A 24,163-nucleotide genomic window follows, 5' to 3' on the forward strand; every position below is an offset into this window, starting at 1 on the left:
TAATGTTTCACCCGGCGGTAGTGCGATCGCAGTATCTTGTATCTTAAGATACACGATACATTCTTCAATGTATCGGAAATACAGATACTGATACACGTCTTGCGAGACGTATCGCGATACAGATACAAGATACCCAAAGAGTATCTAAGATAGTACCAAAGATACATGTATCTTCGATACTGCCCAGCACTGGGCCCTCAGGTCATTGTGGAGAAAAAGCGTGTATCTAACATAGATTATATGTAGGGCACTGTGCTTTTAGAGTTCATTTTTCTTAAACTTCGGAGGGTGTTTTTCGGAGTTTATTTTTTAGAAGGAAATTCGGCGTTTCTCAGTTTTTTTCACGTAAATCTCCAATTGTCCGAAATTTGTCGTTTATTTTTCATTATATGTTGTTGCATTGTGTTCCTATTAAGTTTATTTCCAATTAAAATGTCTTGCATTGTTGCTGATAATTCTGTTTCTCCATCCTTTCATTTTTTCTCACTTCCTGTTCATTTACCCTGTTAATAATGCTGCTGATGTGCAGTGCTGTAAACTGGCCAAAGTGTACATTTGGGGAAGGGGGGAGGGAGAGGGGTAAGGTTGAAGGGGCTAGTCCAGCTGCTTCTCAGTTTTTTCTCCCAGCCTCCCTCATCGTAATGAAAAATAAGGACCTATTTCATTATTATTCCCAATTCTCCGAAATCTTAGATGAAATTATATCTGAACACGAAAACATGCGAACACATTATATGTATTTTAGATGTATGGAAGGTTTGAACGTGCACACGTATACATGCAAGCACAAATATTTGAATACAAAACACCTGCTTTTGTTCGTATTACAACCTTAAAGCTTGTAATAGACGCAAGTATATTTTACGAGGTTGCTGCCACTGATGTAGGTGCGCTCCTTTCGATTGATGATTCTCAGCTTTGGAAATGCCCTTCGAACGTTGAAAATGCCCTTTAAAATTGAAGTTTATCGGATAAATTCGAATTGTCAAAAATTTTACCCGCGAATGTTCATAAAACGTTTTAGGATTTATCTGAAACACGAAGCCCTAATTATATGGCAGTCAAAACTCGGCTCGTTGTAACTAGTAAATGTTTCACTTCGAGAACTCCAGGTATGTGGTATCAAGTATACACCCTGCAGGTGATGGCTTATTTCCTTTGTTCACTGTTTCGCTGTCCACTTCAAGCGATATAGGCTAAACGGAAACTTCCCTACCAGCAGTTGCCGATGGCCGATCATTGGACACATGTTGGATTGCCATCGGCTTCCGTTATCATTGACCAATGCCCTGACAGCGTGATAGAAAAGGGCATGGCCTACATGCAAAATATGGGTAAGATGGTAGCGAAAGTGGCGAATTTGTTTTTTAAATGTGTGTTTCCCGTAGTTGTTGGCTCTTAGCACTTATTAGAACGAAACAAAAAGGTTTGAAAGATACCTGCGATATTTAAGATGGAGGCGAAGGGCTTTTCTGTAACGTACCATGGTTGCTGGCCAATGTTCTCGGAATATGCTTGGCCATCAAGCATCCTCACTTCTTTGTATGATTCTATTTCATGGAAATTCGTGGCGCACGAACACGTACAACCGTTTAAAAAAATGAGACGGAAGAGCGGTTGTGTCCGTTTGTCTGGTACAGTTTGTCGTGAAGTCGTACAAACAGCTACCGAATAGCCACGTGCTAATATTTTTTCCGGTCATTAATTCAGTTCGCTCTGATTGCTCTACGGAATACTTCAGTTTTTATTTCTTTTTATCCGGAGGACCAAACCTGTACATGCGCGCGCGCGCGCAGTGCGACGTTTGAATTTCGCACCTTTTCCCGCGCGCTGCAAAGTTCGGCCTGCGCACAATCCTAGTGCGCTAAAAATTACACCATCTTCCGCTAAAAGGGAGCACTTGCACGATCGGGTTCCGTTGGCGTTCGCTGGGCATGCTACCGACCTCGCGTCGTGGAACGCGAAGAGGAACACTACGCGCGTCGTGTCTTCCTTCTAGCCTGGCCATTAATTCTCACAGGGCGTGCGGGGAACGTCGACAGGCGCGCGAGAGAGGCACCGTAGGAAAGGAGAGAGAGGGGGAGGGGACGCGCATGCGCTGGCCCTCATCGCGGCGCTGCGCAGGAGGGAATTTGCGCATGTCGAGCCCGCATTTCAGAGGAGCCAACCGAGGCAAGCGCTGGACTGAACGCGCGCAGCGCTCTGCCATTTGAAGGACAGGAAACTAGAGGAGGAGAGTAGCGTATGCGCCGTGAGAGGAGAAGCGAGAGCGCAGAGAAGCGCAAGCAGGTGCTGGTATGGAAGTGGAGAGAGTAACGCGCAGCTGTTCGAGAGAGGGAAGGAGGAGAGCCTAAATTTTTTATGAGCGATCCACGGTTTTCTGTGAAAACTATTTGCGATATGACATAAACTGAACGGACTGCCACCTGCCAACACCTCCTAGACACCTGTCTAGGAGGTGTTTCCCCTGCACGGCCCGAAAGGCTGTTGCCGAGCCGCTGACGCAGTCTGTAGCTGTTACTTCGTGGTAGATGCAAGGTTCCATTTGTGTTTGTACGAAGGCGCACTGGGCTTAGTATGCAGTATGACCATACATTGTATCAAGCAGCGTCTGGCTTCGCATACTTTCGCAAAGGACGGCGACCAGATCAGACGATGGGCCGCTCTAGACAAGTGTTATTCAGACTGCACTTGAAGTGAAATGCGTCGGCTACATTGGTGTCAGCGGTCCGGAACCTACATTTATAAAGGAGGCTATGCCCTTTAACAGGTAGCGGTGAGTGCGTGCGTTCGACGTGCGCGGCGATTTCTCGTTCGCTTCTGGAGGAGTGCCTCGCGTTGCCACATTGCCATGCTGACGCGCCGTGCGATCTAGAGTCGATGCCAGCGCCTTATTAATTAATAAGGAATTTTAAACTTGCGCATGTGATCATATATCCACGGCGAATTAGATGTGAAGGCTGGTGCAGTCGAATGCGAGGAAGTCATGGGATCTTCTGTCTTGAAAATTCAACCACACGTTCATTTTTTTTTTCATTTACGTACGTCATCTCGTGCGTTGTATATGGGGCATCGGGCAACCGCCCTGCTTGACGCAATAAGGTTTCTCGACATTTTTTTTCTACTTTAATGGAATACATCTTTTAAAATAATGTCATGACGAAATTTCAGCTATTGCTTCTTCAGGAATTCATTTATTGAGAAAGCTGTCATTTCAGATATTGGCGCAGTTTTAAAGTTGTGGTCAATAAGTACGCAATGCTGGTAAGCCATGGTATTCTGGCTGTAATGCATTTCTTCTGGATTTGCATCGTATGATCCCTTGTAAATGAGCTACAGTCGAACACGGATATATCGAACCCACATATATCGGTTTTTTGGCTATATCGAACTCTTAAATTATCCCCTTGAAAATCCTCTGTAAAAGTATAGAAATTCGCACGTTTATATGGAACGGTATTTTTACCCGCCATCGGATATAGCGAACACCGCGCGAGCAGGAAGGCGCGCTTCAGCACTCGCTACGCCCCGCGACTTTCGCGGCACCGCGCCTCCGCCGACACCCAATACGCTCGGAAAACGTGAGGGCGAGACGGCTCGAACTGTACTCCTGTTCGGCGCATTCTCCAACTTGCGGAACGGCTTTTTTTTTTCTCTCTCTCTCTTTTTTATGCTTTCTCCGCGTTACCGTCGGCTCGGAGAGCGAGAATGAAGTAGCCGGCGGCTTCCTCCTCTCGCCTTTTCTTTCTTTATTTGTTGCTGTTTGGTGAGTTTTGATCAGCCAATCACAGCCCGCGCGTTTCGTATTTGCTCAGCCAACCACAGCTCGCGCCATTCGTACATCGCTGCTGCCCCTGCCCTCGCAGGTAGCCCGGGTAGCCATCGCCGCCATCGCGACTGATCGCGTGCTCTTTGTTGGCGGAGTTCACTTCCGTGAGTTGTCGCGTGCCACCGCATTTCTCTTTTGCGTGCGTGCTGTGCAAAGGCGCGGCGGACTGCTTGAATTTTGGACTTCTCGTGTAGCAATGGCCAGCGTCAAGAAGTGCAAGAACCTTGACTTTGCGACGAAGTTGAAAGACATACAGCGTGTTGAGGCGGACGAAAAAAGTTCGGCGGTGGCGGACGACATCGGGATACCACGGAGGACGCTGAGCACCTTGTTGAAGAACGAGGCAGATATCAAGGCAAAGGCGGCAGAGCAGCGAACGTTAGGAGCCTGTCGTGTGGGCGCTCTTCCCCACGGGAAAGTAGAACAGGCACTCTATGCCTGGTTCTTAGAAGTGCGCGCGAAGAACATTCCTGTGGATGGCCCAATGCTGATGGCTAAGGCCAAATGGTTTGCCGCTGCACACGGTGAAGACAATTTCGCCGACAAGACTGGGTGGCTTCACCGATTTAAGCAACGCTACAACATCGTCGGCAAAACCATTTCTGGCGAAAGCGAAACTGTAAGCAGCCAGGCCATCTAGCAGTAGATGAAAAGGAGTGGCCGGAAACCTCCGCCAAGTTTTCACCTGCGGAAATCATCAACGCCGACGAGACCGGTCTATTTTGGCAAATGTTGCCAAGCAAGACTCTCGACGTCCGGGATAGCACGTGTCACGGCGGCAAAATGAGTGAAGTCCGCGTGAGCGTTCTGCTGGCAGCCAGCATGGATGGGTCTCGGAAGCTCCAGCCCTTTGTGATCGGGGAAGCAAGGGCACCGCGCTGTTTCAAGAACTCTAAGCAGCTCCCCGTTCGCTACGCAGCGAACAAGAAGGCGTGGATGACGCGTCAGCTGTTCAAGCTGCAAGCGTGGCACGTCGAGCTGGGCAAGTCGGGGCGTCGCGCTTGCCTTCTTGTGGACAACGGCTCGGCCCACCACACCACCTGCGAGCTCAAAAACATCGAGCTGAAGTTTCTGCCGGCCAACACGACATCGAAGCTGCAACCGCTCGACCAGGGCATCATCAAGTCCTTCAAGGTGGTGACAGTAGGTGACTCCTTGATAGGCTGCTGGTCAACCTCCGCATGGGCACCGAGCTGAAGGCTGACTTGCTTGGTTCCATTCAAATGATGACGGGCGCCTGGCGAGACGTGAAGACGGACACTGTGGCCAACAGCTTCCGGAAGGCAGGCTTCGTGACGGTGGAACTTGCGGAAACCGGTGAAGACTGCGACGACGAGTGCATAGACGACGCGTTTCGCGAGTTGTCGTCCCTCTTCCCGGCTGCCGTACCACCCGAAGTGTCTGCGGACGATTTCGTGGAAGCGGACTGCAATGTTCAGGCTGTTGCAAGCCCTCGCTGACGAGGACATTGTAGCTGCAGTCGCAGGAACCCAGGATAACCAGGCCGACAGCTCAAGTGGCGACGAAGATCGTCCGGACGAGGTGGCGGCTACACGCGCGTACTCCGCCGCTGAAGTGGCGGCAGCGTTCGGCTTGATTCGCCGTTGTTGCGGCGACATGGAGGGAACCGGGCTGTCGCATCTGGACAGCCTCGATAAGATCGAGGCGAGCGTCTTGAACCTCATTTCGAAGACAAAGAAGCAGGTCAAGATAAGCGATTTTTTTCATGCGAATAAAACATTCTGTTGCATCGTGTGTGTAGAATTTGTTGTCATTCTTGAATGTGCCGATTGTAGGTGATCGTCCGCCACTATTAAGGTCTCGGGACCTGTATTTTTTTATATCGAATTTTTCATATATCGAACTAATTCTCGATCCCCTCCGAGTTTGATATATCCGTGTTCGACTGTATCAGCTCAGTGCAAGATATGAAACCTTTGTGTTCTGTTTTCTTGCATGGAGTGAGTGCCACTGCTCAAACTACTTATCAATTACACAAACATAAACACGCGAACCTTACAATTGTACAAGAGAATCTTCATCAAATTAAAAAAAAGGCTGTTTACAAGAACTGAATGAGGCCTAAATGCTTACTGGGTTGTAATACTTTTAATCACAATTTTCCACCATGAAGGCATAGCTTTTGTCAGTTCACACAAGTACCGCGTAGAATGTATAATGAATATTTCAAGTGAGGAAATAATGCTGTTTTATCACTGCAAGGTTATCCTTCTTTTGGCACCACAACTTCTGAGTATTATAAACACGTTTTTCCAAGCTTTTAAACATGTGTAACATTTCTTTGATAAACTTATTTATGTATTTCTTTTTTTTATTACAGATGCGCTATTTCTCCCTAGAAGATGGCAGCAGTGCTAAAGACGCCGTGCACAGGGAGCTCCAGCACATTGTATCTAAAATGGTCGTACAGAAATGCATCTAGATTTCTGAGAACAAATTAGCATTTAAAAGCCTGGCAAATGTGCTGCTGTTTCTCCTTGGTAGTCGTCAATAGAAAACAAATTCTAGTTTTGTCTCTTGGTCTGGCTTTTATTGACAACATCCGCATTATGAGGTTCAGTGTTATGTAGACTATGCCAAACTAGTTAACATCCCTGTCTTCTTCTCTCTCGTTTTCCTGCCTTCTATGTTGTGATATTGTGGACGTAGTTGTTTAGAAAATGCTTCACCACGACCGGTATATTGCACATACTGCATTACTGATGTTTGTTTGGAAACTTGTTGAATTGATGCAAATTTTTCAGAGTTTATATATGCTGCCTTCATGAATACTGCCAACTTGTGCCATCAGGAGCAAGAATCAGCATTGGAACAAACAGTTTCACTGCTAACAAAATGCTTCTCCAGTGCAGTGTTCGATTATCTTATTTTCTGTTTTATCGGCGTTCCTATTTTTAGGAGCCGAGAACCAGAGCACATAACCAACTTCTTTGTTTAACAGTCAGCAGCACTGCTAAGCAGCAGGACTCAACAGAAGCTACACGGCAACTACAACATTATGGTACATCGACTATCCCAGCAACGTTCATAAATATCAAAGCACATACGTACAGGAAGAAAACAAGGACACACTAGAGTGCTTGTGCACCATTGCTCCTTCCATAGTGCTATCAGCAAAAAAATGTATGATCTTTTATAATTTGAAAAAATATATGTTGTTCTGGAAGAGGGTGCCAGAATAGAAGATTAAGTGGGACATTTTTTGTTGTTTTCATTCATCTTTTGTTTCATATTGATGGGGTTCTCACATAACTACGCAAGCTATTTCAATAATAAACTTGTAGTTGAAAGTGAAAAAAAAAGTATCATGCTGTCCAATCAACTCTTCTTTTCTTCCTGTCCGTGCATGTGTTCTGATATTCATAATCATGCATAACCAATTAGCCATCCAACAAATGTTCCCACTACATGTTGAAAATTGTCGAAAGCCCAAGGAAGGACTTTTTAGGAGAAGCTCGATTTTTTCTCTCCTTGTATTTCACAGGTGCCAGACGTACCCTGTTCAACACAACTGACACAGCTGTTTCGGACATAACAAAAAGGTGGCTCATGTTCGCTGTGGATCAAGAAGGTGCACTTATGCAAAGACGGCGTGCCACCTTGACGAAAGACACGAACAGAAGCCCAAGCAACACTTTCTAATCGCAAGAGTTCGGGAAGGAATATAAAAATGGTGTATTGCCTTGTGTATATTCAGTGTAAAATAAATCTGGGGGGGGGGGGGTACAGACGAAAATGTAGAAAACTACAATAAAGGTGCCAGAAATTACATTGGCCAAAGTGCTTGGCTTCCATATCTAGAACATGCTTGGTTATTGCATGGTGTTCCACTACAGTGCCAACCATGATAAGAGGTGTTTCCAATGATTTGCCAAGCACGACCTTCCTTTGCTTGGCCAATGTTAGGCTTGTCACACCTGCCAAGCTCATATTTTTCTTGGCCTCCAATAACTTTCCATTCATGGACAGCTTGGCCACTGATAATTTACCTTGGGTCAAGCAAAATTTGCTGGTAGGGTTGCATGTGCTTAACACTGTTATATCTTGCATTGCAGTGTGCATTAGTAATATTATTAGGGTAGATGGATCATGTGTCGCCGTTTAGATCTGCATGTGGGTTAATGTATAATGGTGGTAGTGGGTTGAATGACGTGCGAGGCTTTACATTAGGCAGTTTCCAAATAGGGGCTCCAAAAGTGAAAGGACCCAAGGCACTTAGCGTGTGCTGGATTGCGGTGACGCAGGATCTTTGAATTTTTTGAAGAGGGCAAGGTTTGTGTCTATAGCTTGCAGCGCCATGACGCAAGCGCTTGGCAAAGGCAAGCTGCGATGAATAATGATTAAAAGCTGGTACAGGAATTAGCCTTTGGTACGCATATTCTTTTAACTTTTAAATTCTAAACATTTCTTGGGTTACCAAAGACACTTTGACCGTTTCTATCTACCTATCTTTATACCTAGCCGCGTATACCTCTGGGCGCTCTCATGGTCGCCTGCTTTACTTGGTTTATACCAAAATTGGCATAGGAGGGTATCAGCGTATGACGAACCTGACTGACAGGTCACGACATGAATAACATGTCATGCCTGTCGCGTACCTCATGAAACTCCTTCTCAGAGTTACGTGTGGCGCATACCCGCAAATTACGGCCGTGGAATGTGGGTATGTGCCACAGGTGATTGATTCACTGTTTATGTCAACCGAGGAACGGCGAGAATAGACATTTGAAATCATACGCGACACCGTTAATGAATCCATGTCAAAGTAAATCCGGTACCAGCACTGGCGGCGTTTTCGTTCAGCGATTCGAGTCGGAATCGAACCCAGGCTTTTTGCGTGGAAGTCAAGTATTCTTAGAACTGAGCGTTGGGCGAGTTGGTATTGCATTCCGGATTGCATTTTGCGCAAAAAACAGGAACACGAAGGGAAGAACCACGAGACTGCGCTCGTCTTGTGGTTCTTCCCTTCGTGTTCGTGTTTTTTGCGCAAAATGCAATCCGGAACCAAGTATTCTACTGCAGAGCTGCGCAAGTGTTTGGAACTGCCTATGAAAAAGACCATATGCAGGCTGAGGTCATGGCAATGACAATTGTGGTTGCAGTGTTGGCTATCGGTTTTCATAAAATGTAATGAATGATACATATGTATTTATATGAACCGGCAAGCAATAGTCAAGCATTGCTCGTATCCGGAGGAATGCGCTAATGATCGCTATTTATGACAAGCGCATCATCACAACAGAGCGTGCAATTCGTTTCAACAAAACTGATGTCTGCTCTAACGTGGGTGATATGACGTCGGATCACAAGCTATCTTGCTTCCGGCCATTCAAGAATAATAAAAAACGGGATCGCGATGGGGTGTTTTCATTGAGCTCTAACAAAAACGTGCAAGCACAATTTTAATGAATCTTTCATAGAGCAGAAGATAACGGCTGGAAAAGGCTGGGTACCCTACCCAGATTCTCCTAACTGCAAGCGAAAGGCTATCGAAGAAAATGAGATCCGTGGAAAGAGAGGTGTAAAGAGGCCAGGAGAAAATTTCGGTAATTCCCTACATGCATGGTTTTTCCCATAAAATTAAGAAGGTGGCGGATAACTATGGTGTCAAGGTAGCTTTCTCTGCAAAGAACAAAGTAGGGGGCATGTGTCCTGCTGTAAATAATCTGTACGAAGATAGACCTAGAGATATCAATACAGTGAAACCTCGGTGATACGATTACAGCTCATACGAATTTCGGGGTGATACGAATTTTTCGTTGATCCCGGCCAAGGCCCATTGGCCTCAATGTAATGGAGTACGGTTGCTACGAACCGATTTTCACCCAGCCACGTTTGATACGAACATTCGCTATCACCCAGGTTCGAAGAGGTGTTGTCCGCGCTGTTGCGGAAGACGTGCCAAGCACGTGCGAGCTCGGGAACGCAAGCGTGGGCATGCGCGCCGCACCGCCAAATATTCAGAATCATGGTGTAATAAAAACGCTTTTCTCACGGTCAGAATAAACCTTCAGAGACGCGTCACGGCCTCCGAGTGTCGCGGTTCACAACGCACCTGGTTCATTAATAAAACGCGCGCACGGGCCGTATATTTACGAGTGCTGGTATGATTGCCGACACCTAAAAACGTAACTGACAATAATTCAGGATACTTCCTGACGTTGCCGCAGCCCTGACAAACAATAAATGCAAATGTACGCCAGCTTTCTTTTGTCGCATGCTAATTTTCCATGCTGTCTGGTGATACGAATTTCGAATGATACGAATATTTTTGGTGGTCCCGTGAGATTCGTATCACCGAGGTTTCACTGTAATAAATGTTCGAAGCGTGCTGATCACCGGGTGGTAGGGATGGTCGATTAAATTTTTAAATCGATTAATCGTTAATAGCTAATCGATTTAGCCTTTAATCTAATTGCTTTCGGTGGAATGTTTTAATCGATTAATCGACATTTCTTATGGGTGCTTTAAAACCGATATCTGTTCGTTTGAGAGGCATCGTTCGTGTTTGATATGGACCCAAATCTTTTTATCAGAAGCGCTGACGATCGAAAAATCCCACTTTCGAAAGTGTCGACGACGGGCCCCTTGTGTGCAGTGTGCGAAAATTTCCACTTTCGCACACTGGACAGAAGGGGCCCATCGTCGTTCGTTGATGTCGCGGATTCAAGCATCTGTGGCCATCATCCCTGGACTATTCGGCAGCAGGTCGTATTTTCTCGAGGCCTGCCTACTCCAGCTCATCAAAACCGGAGGCGCGTTCGGGGACCACACTGGTTGGAAAGTCGCAGCTGAAACATGCAGTGTGGCGGAGGGTGAGGAAATCCCGAGAAAGGTAAAAGAGAGACGAGGAGGAAGAGGAATTAAATAAGACACTCGCTCTCGTAAGCACGGCATCTTTTCTCGGTTTGTCGGTTAGATATTGTGGAAGCCCTACATAATACTATAATTGCGGACTGACGCGATCTTTTCCTTGAGTAACAAGATAGCTAGTTGGGCGAGTTGGTGCGTATTCATATTTGACGAAAACCAGAGCAGAGAAAAACGAAGACAACGAAGAGATGAGGTTACCCATGCAGATTACACAGAAACATACTGGCCTCAAACAGACCATCGGTACAGGCAACTGCGGGAAATAGAGTTTCTTCCTGCCGGCTAGAATAAACAGCAGCTGTGCCAGTATATTCCGCAGGTTTTATCTGATCGTTGCCTTAACACGGCGCCACTCGCACATTTTCAATCGTACGTACAGCCTGAACTGTGAGCGCTATCTAGTGTATCAGACATTACAACATAAATTTCGCGACTGTCCTTCTTTCTTCTCACAGCAGAAGACGGGGGCCTCTAGCTGAGATCTGTATTTCTCCCTAAATATGCGACCATTCAGTATTACTAAATGCTACAAGGTCACTTCTTCAATAGTAAAGCACTGGATGCTAGACGTTCGGTAAACCGACGCGTAAAGTTGAGGGTTACATATAGGGTCCATAAGACCCTTTTCACAAGTCGCGAGTGCGCATTCCTGCGCTACATTTTCTCTCAACCTAATGGCAACAACTTTCGTACTTCAAGTGCTGGCTTCGAGAAGTGCTTGCCACATTTATTACATCTTGCAGTCTTCGTTTTCTCATATTCAGCGAACAACGACCACACTGCGCTCCTCTTCCGATTGCCCGGCATTATGACATCGCAAAGGTAGCAGTGCAACCGCCAATGTTTAATAATTAGACAATATAACACGCAAGCAACACAAGGCCCATGTATACTCAGGCGACGCTCAACCAGCTTAAGGGAGAGGAGGTGAAGGCAGTAGCCGCAGTAGACTGTGAGCCGGAGAGAAGAGGGCAAGTTCATGTCTGCCTCGATGGGGTGCAGCCGCCACCTGCCGGGGCTTGAAGCATTGGGGAGTGCTTGGAGTTGGACCATGGTTGGACGCCGTACGCGACGGAGCTCAGGGCGAGTTCATATCTTTCTCTATGGGGTATGGCCGCCGCCAGCTCCGGGCTCGTTCTGCTAGCGCTGAAATATGCGCTGTAGTGAAAGCAGTGAAAGAGAAGCTATGTGCATGGCATCTGCGTCTCAGGATAGCGCGCCTCGCAGACATACGCTCCGGCCAAGGGGCGATTTTGGGGGCGGGAGTGGGGTGTGCCGTAATCGATTAATCGAATTGTTTTAATAGATTAATTCGATTAATCGAAAGGCGGTAATCGATGACGATTAATCGATTATTGTAGACCTTTAATCGATTAATCGTTCATCGATTTTACCATCCCTACCGGGTGGTTGAGTGCAAAAGAAATGTAGTTTATAAGATTCCGTTCAAATGTGGCCGGTGTTATGTCGGTCGAACTGTCCGATGCTTGAATGTTAGATTAAAGGAGCACTTGGCCAATTTGAAGGGAAGGCCGGAAACACATTTAGCAATGCATTGTGCGAGTTGTTCTTCGGGTTCGTGTAGTCCTTTGTGTAACCAAACTGATGTTCTGCATACTCATCCGAATCAGACAACAAGAGAGATTGTAGAAGCTTGGCACATCTCTAGACTTCAAGACATGTGTGTCAGTCATGCATCCGTAGCGTTGAATGATAGCGAAATTGACTTGCTAAACAAGATGTGATAGTGCAACGCGTCTCTTAAATGTTTTATTGTTCTTTATGTAAACGAATACACTATGCGGTTCTGCTCATGCGCAGTGATCATGAGGTGCGTGTAGCCAGTATAGATTGTTGTTCCTTATTGAATAAAGGTCAGTTGATAGTCTGCGCTGGTCCTTGTGAACATTTCGTCTGTGTCGTCGTGTTGCGTGCGCAATATTATCATTATGCAGCCAAACCAACTGGCCCGCCTTTCCGTTTTATTGATGTTAGGTGTGACAATGATTGTTCTTTGCATTGCTGTTTTTGAGTGCATCTATGACATGGCTGCCTCATATATCAAGAGGACGGCAGGAACCTATAAGTGACACAGATGAGCCCATTCAAAGGTTTTGGCGGCTTGCGCCGACAGTGCCATTTCTAAGAAACAAAATAGGGCTGGGTGAGTCTATGATTTCTTGTTCGGCTGACTTGAGATAATGTCTTTCAAGGAACAGTAAGCTCAATTTGTTCTTCTACAAAATATGTGTAATCCACAAATGTACTATGTATTTATATTCAAATACAATACAACTTTCAACTGACTTTTCCTGCGTTTTCTTTTTCTGTAAAAACACTATCCTGAATATTCATACAACCTGAATCAAATATCAATTTGACTATGCATAAAACATTTGAAGGTGTTTGAAAGAAAATAAGAAAACTCACCATATGAGAGCCAGACTGTTTTAATAATATTATATTTTATTATACTACGGCCAATATTTAGAGAGGGGGGCTCTCAACAGTATGAGTTCCTCTTTAGTTATACCACCTAACACAACTACAACACTAGTTCGCACAACGGCATAGAGGCCTACTGATACAAACGAATTCCGCATAAGAGAGAATAAAGAGTCACACAAAAAAGCATCTGTTTCAGTCGCTGGTGTATGTGGTGCCTTCCCTCCCATCTGTTTATATTGGATCACTTGAGCTTACTTTGAATATTCATAAAAGCTGCTGTTACCACGCAGCGACGATACAAATTAATTTCCATGCAAGCACCATGGTTCAAACGTGAGATCCCGTATGTGCCAAGCACAGTAGGAACTCTGAATGTGCACATTACGTTTATGTAACAATTTACCCATCGTACGGTATCGAAAAGGTGGGTACATAACAACGGATTTAAACATTTTTGCCTGTGATACGGTATTGGCAATGTTCTGAGGTGATACGGCTTCAATAGCAGATAGTTGTGGTACGGCGTCGCTAATGTTGATAAATGAGTACGGCTTCAGAGCTATTCACTTGCGGTACGGGATTGGTAACGTTAAGAAACACTACGCTTTCAAAAGTATTTCCCTGAGGTGCGGCATCGGTAATGTATGTAAGTAACTACGGCTTCAGTAGTGTCTTGTGCCGTAATGGGGAACATGCTGGCATCAAGAGGTAGCGTGTTGTTTTACCATAATATTACGGCAATATTTTTTAACAGTGTGCATATTGCCGCAAAGCAATTGAAATTCCCGCTCCTGCAAACACACAGACGTCTGGCTGACGCAATCTGTGCCCTTCATTTTCATGTAGAACGCCTCTAACAGGTCGCGAGCAACCGCTTCTTTGCTGCATCCCAGCACCTTCAAACCAGCAAACAAAGGCATACAGTCGCGCACTGCACAGTGCGCAGGAAGCTGCGCGCCCTTATCATTTGCACGCGAACTGTTGGAGGCGTTCTATGTGAAAATGAAGGGCGCAGATTGCGTCAGCCAGACGCCAGTGTGTTGTCGGGGGCGGGAATTTCAATTGCTTTGCCGCAATATGCAGTAGATTTTATCATGATTAGCTTTGCGATGTGTGCGCAGGCGCACTTGTGACGTGCGCTCTGTACATTTCCCCCAGTTCTTTCGTAAAAAAAAAAATCAGTTGACAGTGGGCGCCCTGTCCCGTCTTCTTCTCTCTTGTGTCCCGCCTATTTTGCGCTCTGGGGTGCTATCCTGGACTTCCGCCATTTTCTGTCGAATTTGACGTAGGCGTGACGTGTACACAATGATGACGCAAACGCATGAAATGCTTGCGAGGCGTGACGTGAAGTGGACATAAAATACAAAGAAACGCGCAATTAAGTAACATTTTGTTTCTGTAATTGTAAATGCAACAACAAAAAAATAAAGGGAAACTGAAGCATTTAGTTTTAAAGTCGTGAAGCGGACGATATCGTCTGCAATTCAGCGCCATATTTGGAGATGAGCGACAAAGCCATAGTAACTTTTTTAGCCAATAAGCGAGCGAGCCAAGCCAGCGTCGACATTGCCGACATCGTTATTTCGCTGGTTGTTTTGTGTAGGTGTTCTGTGGTTATGTCGGCAGATCGTCGGACAGTGGGCCGCGATGTTGCATTTTTTTACTGATCGTCCCCGTATGGGGAGGGTGGTTTGCGACTTACTGCCGGAAGTACGACGGGAGCCGTGACCGACGATGACAGAGCGCCTTTACCGCCTGGGCCCCAGCAGCAGGCCGCCGCCGGAGTGGCGGTGGCTATGGCGAACTAAAGTGGCGGCAGCTCGAGCTCGAGGCGCGGAATGACAGTGCAGTCAGGTAAGCTTGCGTTTCACTCGGGTGGTGTTGACGTTTCAGCTATGCACATGCTTATTGCAGGAGAACAGGCGGAGGGTCGTTCGATTTGGCGACACACGTTTCGGTGGACGACGCCCGCATCGTTACAAGTATGCGCGTCGACCCCGTTTTGGGCTGCGGTGGCCCTTCGTTCCCAGGGCCCGCGGCGTCCAGAAGCGCTGCCGATAGTATAGAGATAAGGAGCTGCACAGCATTGCAAGTATTAGTAATGCCCCTTCTGTTCCTTCTGTCTTTTTTGTTGCGGTGGCTGTTCCGCGTCTAGTTTATCTTAAGTAATGTGCCAATTAGCCCAACAGCCAGTTGAGTTATTTATAACGTCTCCGATGCGCGAAGTATCTTCCTGAACTGTCGTGATCATTAAGATGATGCTGTATGTTTTGCTGAGGATGCGTAAGGACTACTGTAAGTAAAAGTTACAATCATGTAAATATACATAAGCAGAAGCAACAAGTTTCAAGACCTCACGTTACGCTCGATCAGTTGAATCTGAAAGATAAAGTCTAGGCGAATCTCAATCCACAGATGCATCTCCGAAGGTGTTAGCTGTGGAAAGTACTTCCACGTTGCTTACAACATACGGTTAAGAAGTGCATAATGGCCACAGATAAAGAAGAGGAATTGTAGTATTTCATGCAGTTGATGTTACATTGGACTGGCAGCACTAAGAAGTGCACAAACTGAACTAAAGAGATGTCTTTTATGCAGATGTGCTGGCTTCAAAACTGGCTGGTACAATATTAGAGGCATCCTTTGTTGTTGTTGGCAGCAGTGAATGATAAGACAATGATGTAAGCAATGAGACAACTTGACTGCTTATTACTATTGCAAGGATGATGAATTGACTCACAATGATGAATTGACAAAAGAAGATCAATTGACTCACAATACATTCTGAAATATGTATTACTCTTGCATGTAAACTATTATAGTCCGCCAAAGAAACCAGGACAGAAAGTAGCTACACAGTGCTGTGCCCACGTTGCCCCTTTCGGTACTGATTCGTTTTGTGCCTATAAGCGTTTACATAGATTACCAACCACAGCAAGCTTGTGCTCTTGCATGTACGAGTGGCTACTACATGAATAGAGCTTTTGTACACACCTGCCAGACTCGTACAGTCATCACACGGGTTCGCATTGTGAGTAAAGTGCTGAAAACAATGCTCTGGAATGGCATTCAATGTTGCATGCACTGCTGCAAAATAACACAGTCTGTTTACAGAGTCACTATGGTCTCAACAAACTAGTCCTCCTATGATTTGCGGCAGAAGCTGAGCATGCTTTTGCCTAACTACTCGGTACAATTAGCATGCTCTCAATGAACGAACACAATGAAGCTTTTGTCAGAATACAATTCCTGCAAGAACACAAGTACAGGGGATAGGTATAGGATCGAACACAATGCAAGTGGCTACTTTGTCATGAGAAACAGCAACAGATTCTTGTGTGTCACGTTTCTGTGCACATCTCGCAGGAAACCCCATTACATCGACTCGTGCCCAGCTGTGAACCACTACAGAGCGTGATCCTGCCTTTGCCTACCCGCCTGATACATGTCTACTGCAGCCGTATCGTCGCTATTGTTGTTGTAAAGGTCCGCATATTCTCATTCGAGTTCTTCAGTGCAAGGGATGTCGTCTGGCTCAGGCAGCTGCTGCCAAACACCGAGGTTGTGAAGCACGACACAAACTGCGATGATCTTCGACGTGAAGAGTGGGCCATAGTACAGTGTTCTGTACCTCTTGAAGCACCGAAAGTGGGCCTTGAGGACTCCAGTGCACAGTTATACGACGCACCGCAGTGAAGAGTGGGTGCGGTGGAATCGGGCAGCAGAGGATTCCGCAGGATGTGCTCCAGGGATGGGGTTAAGCAGCCAAGGTTGAAGCGAGTATGCACTATCACCTGTGGAGGACAGTGTTCCAATTAGCATAATATGAATGTATACATGAATATGTACTATTCCTTTCTGACTTCTTTTAACTTATTCGAAGACGTCGTGTCACTGATATGCACTGCTTTCCTTTTTTAACAGCTAGACATATTGACAGAATTGCTTGTCTGGTTAGGTTACATAATTACGGCTTTTGAAATGCTCCAACAAAAAATGGCTTTATCAACTCAATTCCTTCGTCAGGAGGAATGACAACGAAGCTACTGAACTTCAACATTTAACTTCTTTCATAGAGAAGAAGGGGCGAGTCACAGAAGGCGCATCTTCTTTGGTGGCAAGGGTGTTGTGCTTTCTTTTGATTGCATGGGACTGATGTGCGGCTGCAGACGGTCAGCGCACTCAAGGCTTGGTTTCCCTTAGTTTTTTTTTGTGCTTAGGCCGTCAATGAAAAGGGACAGCAGGTTTCTTTTGCAACCGTTTGAGTTGTTTTTTAGTGCTTTTTATGAACCATCACTGAAATACCTTTGAGTTGTCAGTTGACTTATTTTATTGCTATATAGCACATGGCTGTGCTTGCTTATTTGTATTTTTATACAAGTTGTCCTTTCTACACATAATTGTATTTATGAATGTACAACATCTATGGCAGTTGTATTTGATGTATTCTATTTTTTAACATAGCCTCAGTGTGTAGCATTTTCTGTATCATCGCATGCTTACTATTTATTATTTCACCACTTTATAATAAAGGATCATACAATGTCTTCATGAAAGTTTATTTCATGCTTGACCTTTCTATTGCACCAGAAGTCTTTCCCATGACCATAGAAAGGCAAGTTGCAATTATACACTGAGAGCAAGTCGGATCATTATGTGCCGCCTCGGGTCTCAGTATGACTTGTTTTCTCAAATGTGTGCATGAGAGAATCTTCATTCAAGGGAACACGAGTGCCACTAAAGTAGATACTGTTCAACCAAGGTAGCTGCCAGTAATAGCATACGGGGCAGAAGTTTGGACAAACAGACTTGAGTAGTTAAGAACCATGCAGTGTGTAATAAAATTACCATGAATAATGTTTTTGCTACACTAAGACACCACACAAGCATTCTCACGCTTGCATACCAAGCAGCTATTCACCAACCTGGCCACGATGTCCACTGCCCAGTCCTGGCTCACGGTGGATGTCTTCCACATAAAGGCGTCGTGCACGGGCCCCAAGTGCGAGGGCAGTCATCGACAGGGTTGGTCACATACCTGCAGAGTGTTGTTTGCATTGGAAGGAATTCGGCAACAGCAATACAACCAGCTACATGCAGAACAACTGTGTGTACCGACGCACTTATTTCTCTCGAGTTGCTTTCGGAGCGCAGCTTCGACAGCTGTATCTTTCATTTCATATGTGGCAGTTACTGCGTGTCTGCATATCACTGTTTATGAAATTAGAGCGCAATCAGCACGTTTGATTTCCTTTCATGCATTATTTTTCTTAAAAGCTGCCACGATCAACTATGAAGCTCGATGAATTTTTTATGGTGTCAAGTCACCCCTGCCAAAACTAAATAGTGACGGAAACTCCGTTTACCGCGACTACTGCGTTCTTTTCTATCACTGCAGAGTGGCGAAAAGCTGTCTTTCACGTTCCTCCTTTGCATTCTACTAACAGCATGCGCGAGATTGAATAAGATGAAATTTGTTCTCACCACCATGACGCTGAGGGCGTAAAAGTTCAATAAAACTTGTTGTTGGGCTAGTTGGTTATTCGACATAGTGTAGGAAGATCAGCGCAACCTTGACTCCCGCAAACCTTGACTCCCGCAAACACTCACACAAACACTCACTCATCCACCCGAGGAACACGCGCTGAGTGTCGTGTGTGTTCCTCGGGTGGATGAGTGAGTGTTTGTGTGAGTGTTTGCGGGAGTCAAGGTTGCGCTGATCTTCCTACACTATGGCGTAAAAGTTCTTGCGGCAAAAGTAAGCAGCCTTGTTGGCATCGTCCTTTTCATACGGCGCACTTATGCACACGAACGTATCGTCGACCACCTCAACGCAGCCTTCAAATCTTGCATCTACGTGGACAAAGCCTTGCTTTTGGCAGGGAGGGCGATCCACTCATTGCCGAGGCGCTCGACGATCGCTTCCATGACAGCATGAATCGTGAGACCCACACTGGACTAGCTCGTCGCCACGTCCTCGCTGTTCGCGATCGCGTCGTGATAACTGCCGGTGGCGAACAAGCGAAGGGCGCAAAGCACTTGTAGCTCAACAAAAACAACAACAATGGTCGGGGCTGTTCTCGTGTCCGTACGCCGCCTCTCCAGGTCCTGGCGAAGCTCCCCGCACAGCCATCGCACAGTGTCCTTCGTCAGCCGGCACCGCAGTTGAAACAATTGATCGGTCATCACAAAAGCATCGCGGTACTCGCGGAATTCTTTCTTCCTGCAGCTCCAGCCACTACACAACAAAGGGCAGCGCCATTTTTCTTCGCTTATCTAGCGTTCTCTTGCGGGGAGAACCGCAACTTCGAACAAGCCAAATTAAACAATAACCTTCTATTTTAACAAGCAAGCTTCATGTACAACACTTTATAATATTACTAACCGAAAACATGCTTGTAAAGTAACTCACGGAATGACATCTACACATGCGTATGTGAGGCTGCACATCGAACAAGCAACTCAATTTACAACAATATGGCGGTCAATTTTGGGCACTTCATCGTTCTCACATTTTAAGCTGCAAATTTGGCAGGATGCAACGTCACGCAACGTCAAATTGACGCTACAAAAAGTGAGGTCCTGTGACGCAATGGGCGCCATCAGTGCAATGTCCAATCGTGTTGCAGACATGGCGGCTCTTCGTCAAGCGAGCAGTAGTTTCGATAAACATCAAGTTGACCGTAGGCACAGCTCAGTACCATATTTCGGTTTCGTTGTTCAACCCAAACCTTTATTTCTACATGACAGAGTACGGCGAAGCGTTACATCGGAAAAAATTAACTATTTTTTGGCACGTTACCTCATCGCGGATTCCTGTGTCGTAACGCCATTGCAGCGCCACAATGCGAACGACCTCGCGTGACCAATCAAATCATCAACATGGCGGAATTTGACAACATGGCGGAATTTGACAATGTCCAGAATAGCACCCCTGCTTTTATTTTCAGACGCCAAATCACCGACAGAGACAGAAAAATCCCTAGATCTAGGGATAAATTCCTATGGTTGGCTTCACTGGCCCTGAGTCAGATTGAAATCGTGGATCCGGTAGACCTACAGGCTCCCCAAGCATTGCTTCGTGGCCCTGCTGCTCTTGACAGGCAGCACCAATTCTGGCCTAAAAATAGCAACTGGGGGCAAACAATGCGCGTTTTCCCTTCTCTCGAAAGCGCTGCCGCTAACTTCCGTGCACGTGGAGAGCTCTCGCGATAAAAATGCGGTGCGCCACAATGTACCGCCTGCAGTGCGGCTTCAAAAAGATCTTCAAGCTGGACAGGTACTTCCGAAAAGCGAACTTAATAAAAGGAGAAAGGCTCGTCAATCACGTTTACGGGGAAGAGCAGACGATCGACGACAACGACGCCCGACTCAAAGTGAAATGTTTCCCAAATCACGATTACACCGCGCAGGACGTATACCTCGAGGTAAATCTCATTCTGTCATGTTAAAGATGCGTAATGGTCCACATGCACTACGAAATGAAGCCGTGCACAATATCGATGTTCTGCGTTGTGGACCTTGACTCATATGATTGTTGTTTTGATATGGCATGCTTGCAGTAGCAGCCGTGTACCTTCGTGAGCAAGCGTTTGCGCCGTGCGAAAAAAGTCACAGTTTCACCGCAAAGGCGAAGCAATGAATGCGATAGCAACAAATTATAGTGGTACACGAAGTGAGGCTGGCAGCTAACTGTTTTGTATCCGATATCGCGTAACTACAAAACGCTGGTGTAAGAGAACACGGCCGCTCCAGGGAACGATACTCTCCGCATAGTCACTTCGCGTTGATAGCGCAGCACGTAGAAGGGTATACAAGCCGCCCGCTGTGGTGGCTTTCGAGATAGCGCACGCGCCAGTGATCGCGACCGCGCGCTTAGATTCAAAGTTGCTCCTCGCGCAACACCCCTCCCCCCGCCCTCGCGTCTTCGCGCCTTTTTTCATGCTCGTTAAAAATGGGTGGGGCGTTTCCTGTCTGCTTCGACGGCAAGCCTCTCAAGCGGGTTGATGTTATCGCATGCACCCTTCGAGCGACGGAAACGGGACGGCTCGTTTGATCTCTGCTTCGGCCGCGTTCATCACCCCCGCTCGCACGCTTTTAGCCGCGGTAGAACATACGATTCGCGGGGGGATTTTATCGATTTGGACTTCATACCTGAAGGACATGATGGCGACGGGAATGCCTACAACCCGTCGAGACTGTCCATGTAATTGCTAAGAAGAAATTTTACGGTCATGGCACTGTTTCCTGAGGAGGTTAGAGTCGTCATCCGTGCCGCTGGAGCATCACCCGCCGATAAAGACGCGAGGCAGCTAGCGGAGCTTTAACCACTGTGAAGCAAGATGAAACGCTTGCCTTGTTTTTTCGGCTATCGCGTCATGCTTGCCCTCTCTTTTAATGAGAATATCGACTTTGCAGGAGTATAAAACCTGCTGTACGAACGCGGATAGAAAATCGCACGAAGTCAGAAAGTGGCTACTGCAAGGTGGCATTTGCAAAGCATGTATTAAGTGCCAGTTATATCTAGCGGCTTAAGTATATATCACCCTAATAAAGCGAAATAAAACAAAGGAAACCTGCAGGACGATGTCAAAATTTCCTGAAAATCCACGGACGTCCGTTCCGGCGTGATAAAGCAGCCTTCCCGACTTGTAAATTGCAGGCGCCGAACTTCTGACAAATGAGTTCAGCTGAATTCAACCAACCGCGCAACGCTAACGGTATTCGCCGCGAGATCGGGCTACAGGTGTCAGCACCGTCGCCGCGCAAGTGTGGATAGGCGGTTGTCGGCGCGTATACAAACGCACAGAACAGCGCTTCGTTGTGAGCGATTTAACCCAATTTCCGGCAAACGAAATGCGTTGACTGCAGCTTTCTGGTAATATGTGCGCTCTTCATTCCCGAAATAATGCACCGAGCGCGCCGAAGTTGTGAGAGAAGCACATTCCGCAAACGAACGGGTTGCCCGCCTTGGAAAACAGTCGTAGTTTTCGCAATGGATGACGTTTTCTTGTTGTTTTATTCGTACATGTTTTACCTCGTGTTCCACCTATTAAGTACTTCTGTAGCGCGACTGAATTAGGTATTTACTTCTTGTTCATCTGGATACCCCCAACAAAAAGAAAGCCCGTATTCCTGCACGATGAGTTCAAATAGCACTTTGGGCAGTGCGTGCTCAAATATTCATCCGCATTTCTTAAGCAGTTCTCCATGAAATTTAGGACAATTGATAGGTTTACTGAGGAAAGCTACGTGGCTGAGAGCACTTTAGCGCTACGGCGACGTTCCACACGCACAGCAGGGAACTTTCTTCGATTGATTACTTGCACGACAGTAATGGAACAAAGGCCCGGTTATTTCACGGGATCAAAGTACGTTTTTTCATGCAAATAATGTCCGCTGCCTTACGTCAATCTATGATAACGCAACACAAACGCTCAAGATAATGTAAAGAAAAAAATGTGACTTCACGTGAAATTACTACGACGTAAATCTGAAGTACGCCGTTTAGATTAATTTTGACCATCAGGGCTCTTTAACGCGTACATTAATCTAAGTACACGGGTGTTTTTGTATAAATTTCGCCACAAGTTAAAATTGCACAAGACAACTCAGTTTTGTGATTTTTGTGTCATTGCATTTTCTGTTCTTTTTAAGAGACAATTTAAGCACCGAAGTGTTAAACGTGACTTGACAGAAATATTTCTCTGTAGTGGGACCAGAACCGTACACAACTAAAGCTCGTCGCGTAACCTATAAACGAAAGTCCGGAAGTTATACACCTAACCACGACGCCCAAGTGCATGAGAACCCTTTTTTTACCGCCGAGTCGCTAAAAGGGTATATTCACATGAGATTTATTACTTCTCATCTTTAGGACAGTGCCAAGTGCATTTAATGCGCTTGAACCACAGAGCGGCAGCTACACTGATATGACTCTCGTGAACGGCGGGTACGACGACTACACACAGCACTCTCGACAAGTGCACTCGCTGATCTTGTTACAGTACATATACAGCCGATCAAGGCCAAATGCTTCTTTACATCGTGTTAGGCATGCGTACGAGTGGTTAAAGTTGCACTAACGCAACGGAACAAACCGCCTTTTGAGGACCTGCATAACGTACGCGCACTTGCAAACACAACGTGGCTAGCAGACGACGCATGGAGTAATCCACACTAGGCGCGGTTCAGCCACAAGCCGCCAGGCAGTGACTCCGCTCGATCTCGCGGCCAATAACGCGATTGTTAACGTTCAACAAAGACGGGTAGGTCTCACGAATACCGGGAATCAAAACACAAAGTTGTTTTACCTACAACCGTAACTGGACTTTCGCAATGCGAGAAGACAGCGAGCAATCATTACTGTAGTCGCTGCGTGCATGCGCCACGTTAGGTACTGATTCAGGTAGTCGAAACGAACGAAAGCAATGAACTCAGACAGCCAAAACAGAAGGCGAGACAGTGCTGTCAGCTAGGACATACTTGATTTTCCTTACTGCGGTGATCGACGCTTGTCGCCTTTATTTCTCGTGCGACATGTACGGGAACCGATACAGTTTCACGCCTGAATCACGTGCCTTGGTGTTCCCTGCACTGTTGTGGCAGGCCACGACACAACAATACTGCGGACCTCGCTTCGGCTTCCGCGGGGTTGCTTCTGCCAACGCGGAAATGCCGATTCGCACAGCAAGCCTCTCGGTTCAGCGTGCCAAGCTGTAGGCACGGCGCCCCAGTTCCCCGCGCCGACTGAGCACCGCTGGCCACCGCACCGCCTGCCCACAGTTTCGCCAGAGCTTCTCTCCACAGCCGCAGCGCGGCGCTGTCGTCGCGCCGTAAACTTGAGGGAGAGTATTTCGGCCGCGCGTTAAAAAAGTCACGTGACAGAAAACGCGGGTGGCGCTGTGCGCGCCGTGGTTGCCTAGGCTATAGTGCCTAGAATATACTGGCTAGTGTGCTGAGCGGAGGGGGTTTCCTATGGGAGTAGGTGGC

The sequence above is a fragment of the Rhipicephalus sanguineus genome, chromosome 1, assembly GCF_013339695.2.
Source record: "Rhipicephalus sanguineus isolate Rsan-2018 chromosome 1, BIME_Rsan_1.4, whole genome shotgun sequence".
In the NCBI taxonomy this organism is placed as follows: Eukaryota; Metazoa; Arthropoda; class Arachnida; order Ixodida; family Ixodidae; genus Rhipicephalus; species Rhipicephalus sanguineus.